Source organism: Ochotona princeps, chromosome 2 (assembly GCF_030435755.1).
Source record: "Ochotona princeps isolate mOchPri1 chromosome 2, mOchPri1.hap1, whole genome shotgun sequence".
Lineage (NCBI taxonomy): Eukaryota > Metazoa > Chordata > Mammalia > Lagomorpha > Ochotonidae > Ochotona > Ochotona princeps.
In genome coordinates, this window is record NC_080833.1 from 93,942,432 (window position 1) to 93,958,606 (window position 16,175).

The 16,175-nt window shown below is 41.1% G+C and overlaps 1 pseudogene; it reads left to right on the top strand.

The window, feature by feature from the left end:
• Positions 1 to 460: 460 nt before the first annotated feature.
• LOC101529354 (small ribosomal subunit protein uS2-like) lies at positions 461 to 9,048 on the top strand (annotated as a pseudogene).
• Positions 9,049 to 16,175: the final 7,127 nt, after the last annotated feature.

Consider the following 16,175-nt stretch of genomic DNA (forward strand, 5'->3'; position numbering starts at 1 on the left):
AAACCATTTTGACACTTGGGGCCCGTCTTGAAAGATGAGAATCACATATCAGCAAACCAGATGGAGAGAATCATTGAGCCCAGAAATGAGATCTGGGCACCCTGGAGCCCAACTATTCTCTCACTGCCAGTCCAGGGTTTCTCTTTACCCCTCACCCACTTCAGCTTCATAGCCCCCATGACTCCCAAGACTGACGTGTTTCACATCCTTGACAGCAGAGAAATAAGAGCCATATGCATGTTATGTTCTTTGTCTTTTGTTGGCTTCTGTCCTCCAAATGTGTGACAAGCAGGCCAACTGAGAGGTAAACGAAAAATGAAAGAAGTCTGAGGAGGGTGGATCGCAGAAGTGGGAAGAGCTACAAACACCAGTTTGAAAACAGGTTTAGTTACTGCCAAGCTACTCAGATTGACAAGTGTGAGATGGTATTGAGGTTCTCAGTGGCAACCGTTGCCAGTTTAACAAAAGAGCAGTGCTTTGGGAGCCTGATTTGGAGAGCAGATTTTGTGAAAAGCCTAGGGTTCTTTTGCCTCCCAGGACTTGGTTCTAATTTTGTTGTTGGACTGTCCTCAATGCACCCACCTCTCACGCATTCTTTCTATCTGGGGGCTTATTGTGGAGGAAGCCAGCTAATGCTGCATCCAGAAAGACAGAGAGAAGTTCAAATGTGTTTTTTCCCTTTTTTGAAACAGAAACGTCAACTCAACATTGCCTGCATTTTATCAGCATGCTTGCAGCTGCATTTGTCACTGACAGAGCTCAGCGGTCTGCTCACCTGGACACATTTCACTGCTCACGTGAGTAAGTAAATCTCTTTGTAGCTTGGCTCCAGCTTGGCATCTTTTTCCCTCCCAAGATTCTGCTCTAATCTCTGTGTTTTCCCAGGCTTCTTGGAGATGCTACTGAGACAAAAAGAGGACCCAAGAGGCTAAAATCAGGCTACCTTCTGATAGTCATAGATGTGGATCTGTGGGGAGCTGGTAGTGTGGGAGTTGCCATGAAGGGAAGTGCACTTTCCCTTGGGCTTGGAGGTGAGCTTGTGCTGGACTTGCCAGGTGCGCAGCTCATGTTTTTAGAAACCACTTTACTATGAATATTCCTGAGAGCTTTAGGAGCATGGGCCAAGGCAAGGGTGGACCTAAGAAATGTCAGGCAGCAGGTGTGCCCCCATCCTGATATGGATCCAGAAATAAAAATGTTATGAAAAATAGTAGCCTTTGAGTTTTCAGGTTCTGGTTCCATCAGCATGCACTGGATTGCGATCCCAGAATCCTCTACCAACCCTTTGATATGCGGGAAGTCATCCTAGTGTCACTCTAGTGCCAGAGAAAACCCTGACCTCTTGTGGGGCAAGACCAGTGGGGTCTGTCATGTTCTGAGATGGCATTTTCCAGCCGACTCTCGTTTTTTGAGTTACAGTAAAAAGGCAGTCAGAGGTAAGCATGCTTCATGGGCTCAAGCAATGTGCACAGCTTCTCCCTGCTTGCTGTGCAACTTCCCTTGCTCTCTTTGAACTCCTCTTTTTTCTAGGAAGCCCTTTCTGATTAGAGCATGACCAGGAATGAATTCTGAATTCATTGTTTATTTCTGGTGCCAGGAGCACTTTGGGCAGAACTTGGAGCTGTGACTACACGTTAAGTCTTGACAGGGCTCCTATCATTTTCAGGAGAGTCTAGCTGGTTTTGACTGGATTTGGAGGGTCTCTGGCCAAGTTCTATTCTCAGAGACGATGCCTCAGCTCGAGTTGCTAGAAAACCAGTCAGAAGTGGGGAACCTTTTTTTCTGCCAAGGGAAATTTATGGGCCACACAAAATTACCTACCTAAAAATTAGCCTGCTCTAGATTTATTGAATTTTGAGCCTGTGATTGCCTTGCTAGGGTCAGACCAAATGATTCCACTGGCTTTCTACAGCCTGTGGACCACATACCTCCACCTTGGCAGCGACAGTAGCTTTCTCAGAACCCCTAGAAGATCTTAGTGCAAAAGAGAGAAAAGGAAAATTCCTGTAGAGGTGTGGGTTTTCCCCAAAAGAGATTTCACCATAGAGATCACATTATTTCAACATGACTACCTCTCATACAGCTGTTTTTGAAAACTTGATGCCTAAGGCTTACACCAAATTACTGATGTATGGGTCAGAATGACAAAACTGACAATGGGAACTACTGAGCCTCAGGCTGTTGACAGGCCAAGGCCTTGCTTGCCTTGCAGACTGAACAGGCAGAGATCCAGGGGCAGGGAAGATAGACGATCATGAGAATTAGAACCATCAAACACCGTGCACTTGAGGCATTCACCTGTATCAGAAGAAAGCACGTGCCACATGAATGGAATGCCCATGTTCCTGACCCCAGATTCATACAATGTATTGTCTTATGTGGAAGTAATATACTAATATGTTAGCAATAACTTTCTCTGAATGGTGGTATTAGTGTTTTTAAAAATTAGTTAATTTTTATTTATTTGAAAGAGAGAGCAAAAGAAAAAGAGAGAGGTCCTCCATTTACTGGTTCACTCCCTAAATGCCCACCACAGCTGGGACTGGGCCAGGCTGAAACCAGCAGCCTAGAACTCAGTTTGACTCCTCCACAGGGAGGCCCATCACCTGCTGCCTCCCTTGGTGTGCATTAGCAGGAAGCAGGGATCAGGAGCAGAGCTGGAACTCAAACTCAGGCACTCTGATACGGGATGTGCATGTCCTAAGCAACATCTTAACTGCTGGGGCCAAATGCCTACCCCGTGAGCGATTTTAATTGCTCTTCTTTACTCATATCTGCATCAGTTTTAATTGTATCATAATTTTTACTAATTTTGTCATAAAATAAATGTTATAGAAGTCATAGTCTATGCAGTTCTTTCTAAGGTTATCTGTATCAGTATAATTATACATTGGGTAGCCTTCAAATACAGTTTTGGAGTTGTGTTACTTCTATAAATAATGGCTGTCATTTACCAATTCTTGATCTGGACTAACTTCATTCACAGTTCAGTTTCAGTTATGAAGTTTATGGCTGTCAATTCCTGCTCATGAACACACAATTTAACCACTGTGATGAGGACATTCACTCAACAAATATTTACTGAGGACTTTCTTTGTGTAGACTTTGAGGACAAATATTTGAACAATGCGTCTTGAATGTCCTAAATGAGTCAAGGTGGGGTAGAAACAAACGTTAAACGAGTTGTACATGCTTCTCTGGAAATAGGAGACTATGATCCCAGAAGAGGAAGCTACAAGTTGCAACAAGGACAATCAAACTGGTCATAATAGGATAGGCAAATTTTAAGTGGGGTCTTTAAGAAATGAATAGATACTTCCTAGGTGAGGGAGAACAGGAAAGCCTTTCTAGGAAAAGTACCCATGCAGAGACAGAAAACTGAAAAACCATGATGTGGAATGCTGAGAGATTTATTGTGGCTTGGGCTTAGGGTATCATGGAGAAAGAAAGGGGAAATGGAATCAGTGTGACTGATCAATATCAAAGGTATCTTTTGTATTATGTTTCAGGATTTAAAATTAGTTACTTGACTAGGTATTTTCACTTATTTGAGAGACAGAAAGACAGACATAGACAATGCGCAGATATCTTTCTTCTGCTGGTTCACTCTCCAAATGTATGCTACAAGCAGAGCTGGGTGAGACTGAAGCTAGGTGCTTTGAACCCAGGCTAGGTTTCCCATGTGAGTGGTAGAGACACAAGTACTTTAGCCATCACCTGCCATCTCCCAGAAAACTGGGTCAGGAGCAGAGGAGCTACAGCTCGAACCAAGCAGTCTGCTATGTGATGTTGGTATATCAAGTGCTGTCTTAATTGCTGTACCAATGCTTGCTCCTGCTGTAGGATTTTAACCTGATCTTTGACCAATGGAAATTGATAGATATTTGTAAATTGGAATGTGGCATGACAAAACTATTTCTAATGTTGTCTCTTTGTGAGGGTGTGGAAGATGGTATAGATCAGGGTAGTGGCTTGGGACAGGGTTGGTGATTGAGAAGGTATCAAAATGTAAATGCTGTGTGAATAGCCCTGGGAACAGAGAAAAAAATATTTGGCGTTAAGGGTCTCTGTTCACTAGGAAATCATTTCCCCATTCTCTTGCTGCATACTGTAGTATTTAATATATTTCCCATACATTTCTGCTGATGTAAACCACCATATTGAATCCTTACTCTGCCAACCCAAACTTGAATTAGTCCTTAAACACCTGTGTTAGACAAATCCTGGTAGGTCAAATCCAGTTTGTGCTGAGTGTGTCCCAAAAAAATGAGTAATTGCTGCAGTGTACAAAACAAAACCACCCCCAGCTCACATGTGCTTCTGTGATTCCTTAAGATGCCGGAAGGAGATGAAAACAGTCACTAGTGTTGGTTTTTAAGAAAATGTCAGATTCAAAATATTCAACCATTTTCTCCCTCTGACTCAATATGCCTGTGGTTTTTATTGAGGCACCTTTGTATAATGCTTTCAGTTCAGATTTTATCATTGATTAATGAATAATTTGGATCCAGATAGAGTTGGGTTTGTAATAATTATGTAACCTTGAATAAGTTATATGTCTATTCATTGTGAAATAGGATCTGTATCTTCTTTACAAGGCCATTGTGAGAATTACAGATAATACAGGGCAGCACTCTGTACATTCTTAGTCCGTGAAAAATATTCCAGGAAATAGCTTTGTATATAAAACCAACTTATAGTTTCACAAGCTTCTTCTAGGAAAACTATTCATTTCTGCTTATGGAAGGATAGGGAAGATAATGATAAGTTAGATTCTTTTGGAAAAAAAATAATGAAAATGGCAAAAAAAGATGTCTGGAAACAAAATTTTTGATGTCTGATTTTGCTGATATTGAGAGCTATGTAAAATAGTTTTATTTTCCATTTTATCTTGGTTGCCACAGGATGCTCAGAATTAAATTTGATAAATCAAATCGTAACCTTTGGCATATTTGCCTCATTATTTTTTTCTTTAAGTCTTCTTTTGAAATAGTACATAAGTAAACTTAGTAAATTAAATATGATAAAACATTGAATGAGTCATTATAGAAGAAACTGAATAGGTTTAACTTGCAAAGTGGAAGTATAAGAAAAATCATCAGTTGTCTTCAATTATCTGAAAAGTTGTCACCTGGGAAAAAGTAGACTTATTCTTATTGCTTTAAACATTAAACAGGGGCCTGGCATGGTAACCTAATGGTGAAAGTCCCTACCTTGCACGCACTGGGCTCCCATATGGACACTATTTCTAATTCTGGTGGCCCTGCTTCCCATCCAGCTCCCTGTTTGCAGCCTGGGAAAGCAGTTAAGGACGGCCCAAAGCCTTGGGACCCTGTACTTGTGTGGGAGACCCTGAAGAGGCTCCAGGCTCCTTGCTTTGGATTGGAGCAGTTTTGGCCATTGTGGCTACTTGGGGAGTGAATCAATGGACAAAAGATTTTACTCTGTCTCTCCTCCTCTCTGTAGATCTGACTTTCCAATAAAAACAAAATAAATTTTTTAAAAGTTAAAAGAAAATAAATCTTTTTAAAAAAAAATAAAAAACCATTGAACAGCATACAGAAATTGTGAGTTAATTAGATAGTGAAAGAAGAGTTTTTGTAACTGCCCTCAGGGAAGGCAATTTCTCTCAAGGTAAATGAATCCTCCATCATTGGAAGAATTATCATACAGTTCTCTTTAAAGACACTTACTGAACTTATTTGTTTATTTGAGGGGTACAGACAAATAGACAGCTCCCATTTGCTGATTCACTCCCTTGAAGTCCCAAATGGCTGTGGAGTTGAAGTAAGGAGCTAGGAACTTGACTCAGGGGTATCACATGGGTGGCAGGAAACCAGTTAATTCAACTATAACCGTTCCCTTCCAAGGTCTGTGATAGCAGGAAGCTGGAATTAGGAACTGAAGCAGAACGTTAAATACAGGTGAGATACAGATGTCATAGCCAGCATTCTAACCACCAAGTCGAATGCCCCAGCTCTTACTATTCTTTACAGAAACAGAAATTGTAATCCTAAAATGCATATGGAACCACAAAAGATCCCAAATAACCAAAGAATGCTTGAACAAGAAACATAAAGTTGTAAGTATCACACTTCCTTATTTCAAAATATATTACAAACTTAACAGTAATCTAAATAGTACGATACTACCATGAAATGGACACAGGACAATAAAACAGAATAAAGAGTTCAGAACCAAAATCATGCATCATCTACAGCAAACTAATTTTTGATAAGTGTGCTGAAAACACAACATGGGGAAATAGGAAAATAATCCCAAATAACCTTATTAAAAAGGATGTGAATCGCTGTTTCTTAAAAGAAGACTTACAGGAGCTGACATTCTGGTGTAGTGAGTAAAGTGTCTCCCTGCAATGTTGGCATCCCATATGGACAATCTGTTCATGTTTCAGTAGCTCCACTTCAGATTCAGCTCCCTATTAATGCACCTGACAAAACAGCTCAGGATGGTTTGAGTCCTTGGGCCCCTGAACTCACATGGGAGACCCAGAAGATCCTGGTTTCTGGCTACAGTCTGGCCCAGCCTTGATCGTTGCAACAAAATGTCTCTCCCTCTCTCTCTCTGTAACTCTACATTTCAAATAAATAAAATAAATATTAAGCATATAACCTGATTTAAAGAGGAATTGAATAGCCATTTCTCAAAAGAAGACATACAGGGTCTAGGGTTGTGATAAAGTGGGTAAATCTACTTCCTGCAATGCCAACTTTCCATATAGGCACAAATTCCAATCCAGGTTACTCCACTTCTGTTCCAGATCCCTGCTAACAGCCTGGAAAAAGCAGTGGAAGATGACCCAAAGGTTTAGGTCCATGTCATTCATGTGGGAGACCAGATGAAGCTTCATATTAGCAAAGGCAATCTCTCTCATCCCTTTCTCTCTCTGTCTCTCTCGCTCTCTCCCTCTGTAACTCTTTCAAGTAAATAAACAAATCTTAAAAAAGAAGCCGTACAAATGGCAACCACATAAGAAAAAAATGCTTGATATCACTGATGATCAGGGAAATGCAAATGAAAAGTGTAAAGAGATATTACCATCCACCTCTTAAAATGATTAACCAAAATAAAAAACAGACTAGGTCTCGTCTGAATGTGTGGAGAAAAGGGAATCTTTGTAGACTGTTATTGAGAATATAAATTGGTACAGCTATTATGAAAAACAAGTGGGAGGTTGCTCAGTTTACCATCAATAATCTCACTTCCAGGAATCTAACTAAATGAAAGTAAATCAGAATCTCAACAAAGTATCTGCATTCATACGTTTATCTCAGAGTCCAAATATGGAGAGCCATCTAAATGTCCATCAGTTGACTGATGGTTAAAGAGAATGTAATATATATGCAGAGTGGGATATTATTTAGCCTTTTAGGAAATCTTACCAATAGCAACAATATGAATGAATCTGGAGGGCATTGTGAAAAAAACCAGACACAGCAAGGATAAATAACTACATGATCTAATTTACTGTGAAATCTAACAGAGTGGAAATTGTAAAACCACAGAGTAGAATCGTGTTTAACAGGGACTTGGGGCGGGGTGGCAGGGGCAGGGTTTTGAGGGAGAAGTAGAGAGAGGTTGTTCAAGAGGAACGGTTTCAATTAAGTGAGAAGAATGAAAATCAGAGCTGAAACACACACTCATCTGGCTACAGTAGTCCTCCTTGCCCATGGGGTCACATTCCCAGATTCCCAGCGGATGCCTGAAATCTTGGTGTGCACTGACCCCAATATTCAAAATGGTGTTTCCCCATCCATACAAGGGACTTCATAATGTTCGCAGAAAAATGAAACAAGCTTATTTGGGTGCAAAAAAAAATCCATACATAGTTTTCTTATGATATACATTTTCCATGAGCTTTTTGAAGTTGTGCTTGAGCTGTACCAAAATTAACTTATCGTTTTGTTTCATTGTTTTCATGAACTTTTTGCAATATTCTTGCATATACTCATAATGATATTAATTTATAAATTAGATACCATAAAAGATCAACAAAATAATAATAAAAAACAATTTTATAATTGCTGTAACAATTGTGTGGCTGTAGTTTCTCTTAAGATATCTATGTAAGCTTATCTGTGCTATCAGGCTAGGGGGTCCATACAGCATTGTTTTGATTCCTGCCTTAACTTAAAGGGAAGCTGTCACAATATCCAGAGCCCTTGACATCCTGCAAATGAAAGAGGAGGATGTCCTCAAATTCCTTGCATCAGGAATCCACCTAGGTGGCACCAACCTTGACTTTCAAATGGAACAGTGCATCCATAAAAGGAATGCACTCGAGAGGACCTGGGAGAAGCTTCTGTTGACAGAATGTGCTATTGTTGCCATTGAAAACACTGCTGACATCAGTGTGATATCTTCCAGGAACAATGGCCAAAGGGCTATGCTGAAGTCTGCTGTTGCCACTGGAGCTATTCGTGTCGTTGGCCACTTCGCTCTTGGAACCTTCCCTCACCAGATGGAGGTAGCCTTCTGGGAGCCACGTAACCCAGTGGTTACTGATTCCAGGACTGACCACCAGCCTCTCATGGAGATGTATTATGTGAACCTGCCTACCACCGCTCTGTTACACAGACTCTCCTCTGCAACAACATAGGAGCCCACTCAGTGGATCTGATGTGGTGGATGCATGGTACCAACTCCCACAACTCCTGTGGGAGATCACATCTGATCTCTACTGAGACACCAAAGAGCCTGAAAAAGGAGATCAGGCTGCCTCTGAGAAATCTGTGACCAAGGAGGAATTTCAGGGTAAAAGGATTGCTCCAGTGTCTGAGTTCACTGATACTCAGTCTGAGGTTGCAGACTGGTCTGAAGGCATGTGGGTGCCTTCTATGCCTATTCAACAGTTTCCCTCTGAAGACTGCAGGCCTCAGCCTGCCGCTGAAGACTGGTCTGCAGCCCCTATGGCTCAGGTCACTGCATGGATAGAAACTACCACTGAGTGGTCTTAAACGGACCTTCAGTCTCTGAAGCAGACATGGAAATGAGGTTGATGGAAAATAAATACCACTTTCTATTTAATATTTTCAGGCTGTGGTTGATGATGTGTAACAATAACAAGTGAAACTGCAGAGCAGGTGGGGGGAAGCTCCAGACTAAATGCAGGCGGCACCAGACAAACCAAAATCATCATCTATATTAGTGGCTTAACACAATGGAAGTACATTTTTCACATCACAATTAAAAATAATTCAGTGATCTACCTCCATTTTGTAAATATGGCATCTGGAACCTGCATCCTCCATAATCACAGGGATGAGGAAGGACAGGCTGCAGCCTGAAAGTGAAGTAGGTTACTTCTTTTCATACTTCAGTGACAAGTACTAGTCATAGGATTCCAACCCTACCACAAGTGGAAGGCAGTAGGGCATATGAGTTACTAAGGCAACTTGGTAACTAAACTAGAGCTAGGAATCAGGTTTTATATTTCTGAAGTTTTAGTTGAACTCAGTGTCTTATTTTCCTGCTGAGATGGAGGATAGTGATTAGAAATCACTCAGGGTATTTTGGGGACCATGGAGCTTAGAGCCAACAGTTTGGGCACGGAGCCTGGGAGCCATGCTGTGGCTTTTTTATGAGTTTTCAAATATATCTGTTCATAAGATTTTTTTGGGGATCAAACTGATCAAACCAAGAACAAGGAATGTGTGCGGCGTCTTGGGCATCCAGAACCACAGGGATTTGTGGTGGAGGAAGGTGCCAAATGGGAGGCAGCACATGCCGAAAGGGAAACCTAGAAAGTCCTTGCCTGGTGCTTGCCCAGGGTCATCCTTTTTTTTTTCTTTTTAAAAAAGATTTATTTTTATTGAAAGTCAGATTTACAGAGAGAAGGAAGGACAGAAAGATCTTCCATCCATTGGTTCACTACCCAGATAGTTGGAATGGTTATAGTTAAGCTGATCCAAAGCTGGAACCAGGAGCGTTTTCCAGGTCTCCCACATGGGTGAAGGGTCCCAAGGTTTTGGGCCATCCTCTACTGCTTTCTCAGGTCACAAGCAGGAACTGGATGGGAAACAGAGCAGCCAGGGCATGAACCAATGCCCATATAGGACCCTGACGTGTGCAAGGCGGGGATTTCACCACTAGGCTATCGTACCAGGCACCATAGATATCCATTCTGTACGTTAGAATTTAGCTATTCTGTAACCCTATCATTTGTCAAATATTTGCTCATTACTTTTTTTTTCTAGATGAATGCTTGGTGGAGAAAGGCAGAGAAAAAAGACAATTATGCAAGACAGTCTCAAACAAACAATCCTGTCCCAAATGGACTCACCCTTCCCCGTATTTAAATGGGTCTATCCCTTAGAAGACAGATAGTGATCTTGAGTACAACTTTTGAGAAACTTACTCCTCATCTCCTGAAAGTTTAGAAATATAATTCTGGAAATACAGCTTTCTCCACTTTACTTCCATTCTAAAAATGTTTTGATGTTCATTATTGTTTGATGTTCCCAATATGCACACTCCTACTGTATAACAGCTTAGACTACCTGGAGGATTCTTGGGATGGATTGGGTCAGAAAATATCTTCTTGGGCCTCTCTAATCCCTCCTGACCTTCTAATTTTTGCCCATTCCAGAGGGTACAACTCCCATTTTCTGTAATGCTTCATGACACTCTAGTCTTAGGCAGAGTCACTCTGAGATATTCCAGAGATGAAATAGAGGAGCCTGCAATGATGAGACTTAATGAGGGAAATTCTAATACAGAAAAAAAAGTCGATTTAGTTAGAACTTTGATGCTTACATTTTTGACTTAATCCAAAGTTCTTCTTGGCATTTGGCCAGTATTGTATTATCACAATTTTATATGGGAGTCATTTATACATACCCAGTGATGATTTTGCGTCTTGGTTACTGGAAAAGACAGTGACAGGAAATAATAGAATCTTGTCTTTCATGTTACACAAGTGTCAAAGAATAGAAAATGAGAATATGTGCATTTAATGGGCTCTCTACTGATATAGCCTCTGCAGTTGGAATTTAGTTTACTTGGGGAAAAAAATCAGCTACTTGTTTTTATCTCACCCAGCTGTGAGAAAATAAGCCTTATCAAGCTACACAAAATGATTGCGGACACTTGTTTCTCAGCATTTCTTGCTAGTTGGTGACAAAAAAGAGTGAAATGGTCTTCACACAGTACTTTTCCAAACCTTCCTCATCTTAGGAGGCCATCGGTAGAAGGTTTACACATTTTGTTTATGTTGCGTGTATTATTTACATGTTATGTTTATTTGCTTTGACAGAAACATAAATTTATAAGAGTGTCCCAAAAAGAAACATAGTAAATATGCTGTTAGAGACCAGAGTACCTATCCTACCATAGGATAGGATCAGTTCTCATTAATAGATGAGTCTTTAATTTTCTTAGTAATTGATGAAATATCTCCTTAATTATTCAAATACTAGTCCTGTTATTGCTTTACTAACACCAGTGTAAAAGAGGGAAAATTGGGCCCGGCAGCGTGGCCTAGCGGCTAAAGTCCTCGCCTTGAAAGCCCTGGGATCCCATATGGGCGGCGGTTTTAATCCCGGCAGCTCCACTTTCCATCCAGCTCCCGGCTTGTGGCCTGGGAAAGCAATTGAGGACGGCCCAATGCATTGGGACACTGCACCCGCGTGGGAGACCTGGAAGAGGTTCCTGGTTCCCGGCTTTGGATCGGCGCGCATCGGCCCGTTGCAGCTCACTTGGGGAGTGAATCATCGGATGGAAGATCTTCCTCTCTGTCTCTCCTCCTCTGTGTATATCTGGCTGTAATAAAATGAATAAATCTTTAAAAAAAAGAGAGAGAGAATTTCACCCTCACATTTTGTTTTTCTCTGACAGCACATTTTAAAACTGCTTATGGGGCTGGTATAGTAGCATAGCAAACTATCCTCTGTCTATAGTGCTGGCATCCCATATGGGTGCCAGTTCATGTCATGACTTGTTCCATTTCTGATTCAATTCTGTGCTTGTATCCCGGGAAAGCTACAGTGGATGACCCAAGACCCTGGGTCCCTGTATCCACATGGAAGACTTGGAAGAAGCTCCTGGCTACTGGTTTCAGATCAGCTCAGCTGTGGCTATTGTGGGTCATTTGGAGAGTGAACCAGCAAATGGAAGATTCTCTCTCACTTGTGTCTCTCCTTCTCTCTAGAAGTATGCCTTTCAAATAAAAATTTTTTAAGTCATTTTTTTTTTTTTACATTGTGCTTGCAGTTGGTTCAAGGATGCACATGAGTCATTCTGTGAGAGTGTATGTGGAGGGGGAGATTGATTCAAGAAAACTCTGTAATACATTAGCCATGAGTCTGATCATGGGCCTGCAGAATTAGACAGCTCCTGCCAGGGTCATTCCCTTTCATTAGTTCATGGTCCAAAGCCCTGATTCTTGTGGTTGGAGAAAAATTTAGCAGTATTGTTTTCTCTTTTAGTCACTTTCCTTATTGATCTCTGGAAAAAGAATGAGGGATGTAATAATTAGAATCCAGATCTGATCAGCTTGGAGATAGATTTTTCTGCAATGGTATTTCTTTTCCCATCCCGTGGGGTCTTGATGCCTCTCATTCTCTGGCCTGATTCTTTCAGATCATCGTTCTCTCTCTGCATCTGGCACCATATTGCTTATCTGTTTCCTCTAGTCTCCATCCTTGATTAGATCTCTGACTCCCATACCTCTTGAACTCAAGAAATTCCAGTAATCTGTCCTGGTAATCAACTCAAAGGACATGTTCTGGAAGATAATGTTTTATGTTGGCAGGAAGTGGCATGAGAGGCGTAATAGAAATGGAAAAAGGCACAAGCACCCAGCAAATGCCCAAATGTCATTCACTCGGAGAAGCTTTCTTGCACAGCAATTGTGTTGTACAGAAAAGGAAGTAAGGTTCATATAATGAAAAACCCACCCAAGTCCTTAATAGAAGACACCTGCACAGTTTTCTTCTCCTGGCTTCTGAGCCAGTGCTCCCCTGCCATTAATAGCTTTCCCTGTCATCACTGGTCATTCTGTCAAGCAAACCTGAGGCTCGTTCTTCGCTTTCTACCAGGAACAGAGCAGGCACAACTTTCCATTCTATTCTGTTTACTCTCAGACCCTGCTTTGCAGGCCTGTAACTGATTTGCAGCTGAATGAAACTGCCCAGAATCTGCTAGTTGGGAGGGGTTAATAGTCAGTATCAGATTCACAAAGCATTCCTGAGCTCCTGTGCAACTCCTGAGTTATTGTCCTGATGGTTCCAAGAATGCAGCAAGCACTCAGTGTTGTCTTTTGAACTTGTTCTTGCTGATTAACTAATTGAAGAAAGCTATTTGTACTGGAATACAAATATAATCTCACCATGTGTTAGTCATTCCTGAGTGAGGAAGAGGAAGTCAGGTTAATGTTGGCAGTTTTTCTTCTGTGCCTGTCTCTTGCCCACAGAGCAAGAGTTCATGAGCTCATGGTTTAATTGAATTAGAGATTAAATGAATGCTTTTTTTTGTCTTCTAAAAGAAGAAAGAGCCGCCCCATACTAAGACTAGCAATTAAAACTGCAAGGAGACACTTGGCAGGAGTGTCAACAGCAAGGCACACTAAGTGGAGAGGAACAAAAGCTCTTACTTCCACAAGAGCCAGAAAGTTTGTGAGAAGACAAATGTCAACACTGATAACTGTGGGACAGGGATGAGAGGGATTTACAATAGCCTAGACAAACTCAAAGAGATGCATGTGAAAGGGGTGATTAAATTGTGTACTTCCATGAAGATGGAAGATACTTCTGGAAGAGATACCTAGCTAGTTGAAATGACTTGCACCCTTTTTCAATCTGATTCTTTTTTTTTTTTTAAGGCATAAAGGTGGTTTATTTAGGTTAGCCTAGGTCTCCCAGCCACCTCCCCCAGGGAAGCAGGGCTGGGTGATTCAATCTGATTCTAATGATGATGAATAAAAATCAAACCTGGCCTCCCCAGCTGGTGGAGCCACCTACCCCATTTTCTCAAAATGTCTCCATTGTTTCTAGGAATTCCCAAATAAGTATTTTCAGCCCAGGCTTGAGTGACAGTCACTGAGAGGTGCCCTCTGCTTGCCCATATTTAGTGACCAAAAGCGCCTTGAAGAGGTTTGCCTCCTGTTCATTGCCTACATTTGTGTCCATCCAGGGCCACCACCTCTCAAAGCTCGCAGAGCTGCTAGGACTCCAGGCAAAGATGAGTAGAATGTACTGCTCTGAACCTTAAAAGGCTTGCAGAAAAAATGTTCTTTCTCATCTTCATTACTCCAGCCAGAAATATTCAGACATAGGCCAATGCGACACTTGAGCAATTTGATCAGTAAGTCTTTAATGGTGGCCTGGTACTTTTTGAGAAGCTGGGCTGCAGTAACAAACACATGGATTTCATCCCTACCTTCTCATTCCCTTCTCTGCCATAGCTCCCTGCAAACTCAATTATCCTACCTTCTCTAGTCCCTAACAAACCTTCTTAAGCCTATACATGAATGAAGAAGGTCTTAGGAGAAAGCAGCACTGGCAAGAAATGTATTGCCCACAGTAACAAAAAATACCCTGTCTGTCTGAAAAACTCACATGCTTAAATTGTATTGGTGATATATCATGCAATCAAACACTAACTAAATTTACTGAATAGTTTCAATATGTGGCAGGAGGAAGAACTTTAGAAAACAAGCTTAATAATTACAGTGAATATTTTAGATTTGCACATTTTCTGTATTTGCAAAATACAGAAAATTTTTGTATTTGTATGTTTGCAGAATGTAGTATGTTTGTAGCAAAATATGCCTCCTTTTTCCTGCAATGACTGATTAACTCAAAGTATAGCACCTGCTATATGACAAACATTCTTCTAATTGATCAGAATCTAGCAAAGACAAAGATGAACAGCACTTCCTGCTTTCAGAATCTTCACTGTATGGTATAGCATTCAATGCAAATCACAGATGAAAACAGTAAGAAGTTTTTAGTTCAATATGCTTAGGGAAATATATACCAAGGAAGCAGATAGGGAGTATTGAGGGAAGGGCTGGCAGAAGGATTAAGTAAGTTTTTAATGAAGTGATGTGATTATTTTTAAATGCTTGTCTATTTATTTATTTGGAAAAGGCAGAGAGAGAGAGAGAGAGAGAGAGAGAGAGAGAGAAAATAAAAAGAGAAAGACAGAGAGAGATCCTCTATCTGCTAGTTCATCCCCCAAATCCCCACCGCAGCCATGGCTGGACCATACCAAAGTCAGGGAGCTAAAACTCTATTCAGGCCTCCCCAGTGGATAGCACAGACCCAAGCACTTAGCCATTACCTGCTGGTTCTCAGGATGCATTAAGATACGAGAAACTGGATCAAAACTGGAGAAGCAGGAACTTGAACCAGCCGTCTGATGTGGAATGTGAAGTCCCAAGCAGTGGCTTAACCTATTACACTCAACAAGGTGATTTGTGACATCTGAAGAAAGCAGGAGGAAGCCATGTAGATATCTATAGAAAGAAGCTTTCAATTTTGGCTAACAGCAAAGGCAAAGACTATAAAGTGTAAAGATGAGGGAGACCATGAAAGTGTGAGACCATGAGACTTAACATGGAACCAGATCTTAGAGATATTTGTGGACATGCAGGACACAGGATGTCGTTGGAGGGTTCTGGGCAGAGTAATGACAGGATCATTCTAGTCATTCATTGGGGAAATATACTGAAAGGGACAAAAGTGGAAGCAGGGAGTGTGAGTATAAGAAGTAAAACAACAAAGGCTGGAGGTGCTAGGAGGCACACCATGGTGGCAATGGAGGAAGTGTGCTCTAGGCACAGATTATAGTCTTTCATAATTCAGAATGCCCAACTTATTAGAGCACATTGCAATACAGCAATATAAAATTTGGGGTTTTGAAAATGTCTCTGGAAAGACAATTTCATTTTTTTGATGATAAAATAAATATATGCATGATACAAAAATGGCTCCTGGAAGATGATAAACATTTGATTAGTGTTAGTTATTGCCTATTTTCTGTTTTCCACTATAGTTCTTTCTTTCTTTTTTTATCATAGTTATTTCTAAAAAGGACTTTGTTTTTTTACAGAGAGGAAGATCTTTTGTCCGACGATTCACTCCCCAAGCAGCTGCAACGGCCAAAGCTGAGCTCAATCTCAAGTCAGGAGCCAGGAGCTTCCTCCGGGTCTC